The sequence below is a fragment of the Ursus arctos genome, unplaced genomic scaffold (genome assembly GCF_023065955.2).
Source record: "Ursus arctos isolate Adak ecotype North America unplaced genomic scaffold, UrsArc2.0 scaffold_20, whole genome shotgun sequence".
Lineage (NCBI taxonomy): Eukaryota > Metazoa > Chordata > Mammalia > Carnivora > Ursidae > Ursus > Ursus arctos.
This window is the reverse complement of record NW_026622875.1, coordinates 34838533-34844532: the sequence shown is the minus strand read 5'-3', so window position 1 is coordinate 34844532 and position 6000 is coordinate 34838533. Positions and strand designations below refer to the sequence as shown.

The following is a 6000-nucleotide window of genomic DNA, read 5'->3' as shown; positions in this document are numbered from 1 at the left end:
TATTGTTCGGTGAGAAAAACCCGTTCCAGAACCATGTATGCAGTATCATCCCATTTTCAGAGAACAAACATCTCTTTTATTTTTATAAATTCTTGTCTTTGAGTTTGGAAAAGAACATAGGAAGACAAATACTGGGCTCTATATACACATTACTTCAAGAGGATGGAAGTGTGAAAGGGAAGGGATTTAATGAGATTATTAACTATTTTCTTTATATTTGTGCTTTCTTAATGATTATGTCAACATATCAATTATATACTGTTACATTTAATTAGAAAACAGATACAATGTGGCTTATTCATATTACAAAAGAAATATGCATGCACCTCAGAATTTTTTTACAATGTCAATCTCTTGTATATGAAATACAAGTCAATTAAAACCAAAAAAAAAAAAGTTTACAGGTTTTCAAAAGAGCATATGTCACAAGATTCCCAGTGGTGAACCTTGAATTTGTCCTTAGGGAGGTTTTCCATCTCCTGCAAACCGTACAGAAGTGTCTTAATTGCTCAACATGCTCTCCAATACTAGGTAACATCAGCCCTTAGTATTTTAGACATTTTCGGGGACATAGGGTGATCTTCACTAAGGTTTTATTTTGCATTTCTCTGATGGCTGGTGATGTTGAGGATCATGGAAGCTTCCAGAGAAAAATACAGCAGACTATCTTCCTAACTTTATAGTAGGCAAAGATTTCTACACCAAAAAACTTAACCAGAAAAAACTGACAAATTAGACTTGTGAAAGTTAAGAATTCCTGTTCTGTTAAAGTAAGTATGCTCAGTGGTCATTTGACTTTCTTTTCTTTTTCCTTTTTTATTTTTTTGGTTGCAGAAAGCTTCATTGTTTCCATTGGGTCCACAGTTTGGAGGAGGGCTCCAGGGTGATTAAAAAGCTGCCTGGGGGCTGCAGGGAGAGGCTCAGGCAGAAGCCCTGGCACAGGGCACTGCCGGAGAACCCCTCAGAGGCAGCTGGGCTCGGGCCGCTCCTAGTCATGCTCGAGGCTGAGCCTTTCACGGGGATCCCAGCCTGAAGAGGCAAGCCAGGGGGTCGCCATCTTCTTGATGAATTTCCCGCCCTCACTGGGAGGTGCTTCTCCCTGAAGTCACAGAGATGGGGGTCTGCGGGCAGATGCCAGCGCAGGCGGCTCCCGAAGGGCCCGGGTCAGGTTCTTCTCCAGGGCCCGGCGGCTGCCACGGAATGCTGGGTTCTAGCCCGCTCGTCTTGGGCAGGCTTCGGCACTCCTGGAAGAGCGCGCCCAGGCGGCAGAGGCGCTGGTTTTGCATCGTCGAGAGCCGCTCCGCCCCCCGCGCTTCTTCGCGGCCCCTGGCGGTGGCCCACGTCCCCGGAGTCACTGGGTCTCGGTGGAAATGGAAGCCCGGACAAAGGTAGGTGTGGGAGGCCCGCGGATGCCTGTTGACCAGGCGGCTGATGGGGCCTCCACTTCGTGGAATAATTCTGAGGAATCTGGGAGCGCACGGCTGGTGCCCAGGCGCTGGGCTCAGAATACGGTGCTGGCGGGTCCTGGAAGCGGGGTGGCCCAGATGGTTCCGACTGGAAAGGAGATTGGAGGGTGGTGGGAGGCTGGAAGCAGGGGCGTCTTGGGTCAGCTCTGGGCAAACGCTGTTGACGCAGATTGGGGTTGCGGGCGCACCGCCGGACTATCTTTTAGTAAGTGTCCTTCAACTCTTCAGCCATTTTTCAAAACAGCTTTCCCTGTCTTACTCATTTCTGTTATTTCTTAGTATATTTCCCACACAAGTCCTTTATCAGATATGTGTTGTGAATGTCGTCTCCCACTTTGTGGCTTGCTTTTTCACCCTTTAAATGATGAACAGATTTTTTTTTTTTTAAAGTAAACTTGCCACATGGGGCTCCATCTCCCAACCCCAAGCTCTCACATGCTCCACCAATGGAGTTAGCTAGGCGCCCCGGTGAATAGAAATTCTTAACTTTCACAAGTCTAATTTGTCAGTTTTTTCTGGTTACGTTTTTTGGTATAGAAATCTTTGCCTACTCTAAAGTGAGGAAGATAGTCTGCTATATTTTTCTCTGGAAGCTTCCTTGATTTATCTTTCACATGTAAGTCTCTGCTGTGTCAAATTAAGTTTTGTTTATAGTGTCAGGTTGTTGGGGAAAAATAAGAATCAGACCGGTTGAGAGACCAAGAGACACTAGGAGAAGTAGATCTCGGATTTATTTTAGGGTGGGGGTCCTAGATGAGCTCGGGCTCAAATTTCTGGGCCCCGGGCAACAGGGTTACAGGGCTTTTATAGGGGACTGCAGGCAGTCAGGTTCCAAGGGCTATGCTGACTGCTGGTAGGTGGGTTTAAACTGGGGGAGTGGGGGCTGCCTTAGGCGGGAACAGAAGTGCAGGGAGTCTGTGGCGGGAAGCCTGTTTACAGAAGCAGAAAGGGCTGGTTATCTCTTGCTCCCAGCAGGGCTTCTGGTTACCTCTAGTTTATTGTTAGTAACTTTCCATCTTCTGGGGCTTCCTGGCCTGGGCCTGCTCTGGGCAGTTTCCCTCTTCAAGGTTAGATGTAACATAGTGTGTCATTTTAAGGATTCAGTGTGTGTGTGTGTGTGTGTGTGTGTGTGTGTGTGTGTGTTTCAAACACTACCTGACAGTCACTGCTATCTAAATGTTAACTATTATTACCATTATTATTTGCTATTTCTAACTTTATTAATTCTTTAATGACCTTTTAATCTTTATTTTCTTACCTATAATACTTCTTAAATTTTATATTGTTTCATTATTTAATATCCGAGGGCTTGTTTCACTTCACTTTTAACTTCTGCTATAATGTAAAGCACTTTCACGGACTGTTTTCTGCCCTTTAATTTGCTTCTTTTGTTTGCTTCCAAATCGGATTTTTTTATCTGTCTTTTAAAAGCTTTTCTCCTTTCTTTCTTTTTCCTCTCTCCTTTTATTCTTCCTTCTCTCTCCCTTCCTTCCTTCTCTCTCTCCTGGCTTTCCTTCTCCGCCTCCTTCTTTAACCCCTTTCTTTCTTGTTTGCCACACCACGCCTCTTTCCTTTTTCATGATACTTTGGTAATATTTCCCTAGACATTTTTTTTTCATTTACTGTAATATGAAGAAATAGGTAACATTGCTTTTTTTTTTTTAATTGTGTTTAATGTCTTATATTTGGGCTCACTCATAGATAGCAATGTTGTCTGTTTCCTTGGGGAAATTTCATTATATATTTTGAGAGGTCTCACTTTTCCATGTATTCCAAGAAATTAGCCATATTTGCATCTCTGTCAACAGCACTGAATCTTTGGCCTTTCCTTAATGTTCATTGATAAGGTGCATCAGCCATTTGCAAGGTTTTCTTATTTGATTAGGACTTTAAAATGGAGGGTTGCCTGTGGCTCAATCCGTTAGGCATCTGCCTTCGCTCAGGTCATGATTTCAGGGTCCTGGGATCCAGGCTCCCTGCTCAGCGGGAAGTCTGCTTCTCCCTCTCCTTTTGTCCCTCCCCCTAACTTGCATGCCAGCATGCTGGTGCTCTCTCTCTCTCAAATAAATAAATAAAATGTTTAAAATGGAAAATTAGCCCCATCAGAAATTAATGTTTGATAATAACATTTATAAAATATTTTATAATTTTTAAAGCCCTTTCAAAATTAAAATTTTTTATTGAGATTCCTTTCCAAATTTCAAAATAGAACTTTTATTGTTACAAATATTAATAACTTGCTTAAGAAAAAAACCCACAGTATTTATTCCTTTAAAAAATACATATGGGATGTCTTCAGCTGCCAATTAAAAGAACAAATACAATAAGGTTTTATACATTCAGGTAGTATATGATAGTGAAAAAAATAAAAGGAACTAAAATTTTATAGTTTATAGGCTCAGGTTCAAGCTTAAACTTTGTCACTTATTAGATATAAGATTTTCCACATGACTGTCTCTGAGTGTCAGGTTCTGTATTTGGAAAATGAGGATAAAAATAACTGCCTGAATAAGCTCATGAATGGTTACAAGAATCAAACTGGATAATATGTAAAATTCCTTGTAAACGGAAATTGGTATGCCAATTAAAGTTGTTTTCTCAACACTGGAGTGAGAACTGAGCAACTTCTAGAAAAATTTGACACTTGGGTGTTTAAAAACAGTTTGAAATGAGCAGAGAGGCCCCAGCTTGGGCCAGTGTGGCTTCATCTCAGGCTCAGGTGTTTGGTCACCTAGTACAGGAGGTGGAGGTGGCAGGTAACAATAGTGGCACCCTCTGCTTTCCCTCTCCTCTCTCCCTGCTTGAGTTTTTTTGACAATTAAAAAAGAAAAGAAAAGTAAGTAAAGGAACCACTTTGATAGATGAGGAAAAAACTATGAGGGTGCATTGTGTCCTATTGGAAATCAATTATTGTCACAAAATGACTCATTATGTAACAAACACCAGCCATTGTAATTGTCTTTCCTTTCATAGAAATAGTGACTGAAACCAGACCGACTCACTAACTAAACTAAGACCCATTAGGTGGAAAGGACTGCTTTCTTCTGAATTATCTCCGAATTTGAGTCTGTTATTTCATTTGATGTTGTTTCTCTATTACTAGTCATTCTTCATTATTGTTGCTGCTGTTAGGGTAGTTTACATAGACAGACTAAGAGTATGTGGGAACATCCAAAGTCTGAGATTACCTGCTTTGGACCCAGACTGTTGGTTCCTAAGTGTAAGTCAGTGCAATCAAGATGGAAAGTTATTGTGTGTGTGTGTGTGTGTGTGTGTGTGTGTGTGTGTGTTTAAGATTTATTTATTTATTTGGGGGGGGGGTGCAGAGGCAGAAGGAGAGGGAGAGAGAATCCAAGCAGACTCTGCACTGAGCGCAGAGCCTGACATGGGGCTTTATCCCAGGACCCTGAGATCACAACCTGAGGCAAAACCGAGAGTCAGAAGCTTGACCAACTGCGCCACCCAGGTGCCCTGAAAGTTATTGTGTTTTGCCAGTGCATTCCTGGCATAGCCTCAAACCTTGGCTCAATCTCATCATTCTTATCTTTCTTTTCCTTGTGAATTCATGCCAGAAAGCTTGGGTCACTGAGTGAAGAGATAGTGGTTCAGAGCCCAAGCACAGAATCCAGAGTGTATGTGGGTTCAAATCTCACCTCTTAATCATCTGTGTGATCTTAGGTAGGTCACTTAATCTCTTTTGACCTCCGTTTCCTCATCTCCAGAATGGAGATATTCACAGTACCTGGTTCTTAGAATTGCTGAGCATGTTACAGAAATTAATTTGTGTAGCTATATATTAAACCGTGTCTGGCACATAGTAAGTGCTCATTATTATTAGGCTGTTCTAGAATTTAAATTCAAGTGACTCCCTAAACTCATACTATTTTTGCAATGAAAATGTTTGAGAATTCAGCTGGCCAACTTCCCTGGCTTCTAATAAGACAGTACTTCCCCACAACAAACAGGACTATTTATTCTTCCTTTGGCTTCAGTACCTTTTTAAATTAATCCATGTTTAAATCTAAAGCAAAACCAAGCACATTTAGTAATGGTGGATATTTCTTGCTAAAAATAAAGACTTACCTCAGTCTTTGAGTCAAGCTGGAGTTTCCTGTGGAGGCCAGATGCCAAAAGCCTGCTGAGAGAACAGCATGTGGTGAAATCGGCAGAAAAGACCAAAATGATCATATCCTGGAAATGCATTTTGTCAAAGCCTTATCCACTCTCCTCTCCCCACAGCCTTGGGCTGTGACCACTTAACTCTCAGGACATTATGTACAACATTATTGATGACAAACTCTGGGCTCCATAGTGAGGGGTTAGAAGAAGGGAGGTAGCAAGCTGAAAGATTCTCTTCCCCTCTTCTTCTTATTACACATTTGTGTTTATATTATGGAATTTCTCTGGGTCTGGAATTAGGGGCATGCATATAAGGCAGGTGTGCAGTTGTAGAATGTTCTAGAGCAGTGGTTCTCACAGTGTGGTCCCTAGACCAGCAGCATCAGTGTCACCTGCGAATTTGTTTGAAATGCAA

General features: G+C 42.0%; 1 long non-coding RNA gene across 1 annotated transcript in view; it reads left to right on the top strand.

The window, feature by feature from the left end:
- The first annotated feature begins 1336 nt into the window (after window positions 1–1336).
- LOC125282056 (uncharacterized) overlaps window positions 1337–6000 on the top strand; it is a 60510-nt gene continuing 55846 nt past the window's right edge. The window contains exon 1 of the long non-coding RNA XR_007189187.2: window positions 1337–1388. This is a non-coding gene — a long non-coding RNA (uncharacterized LOC125282056). The remainder of the gene's footprint in view (window positions 1389–6000) is intronic.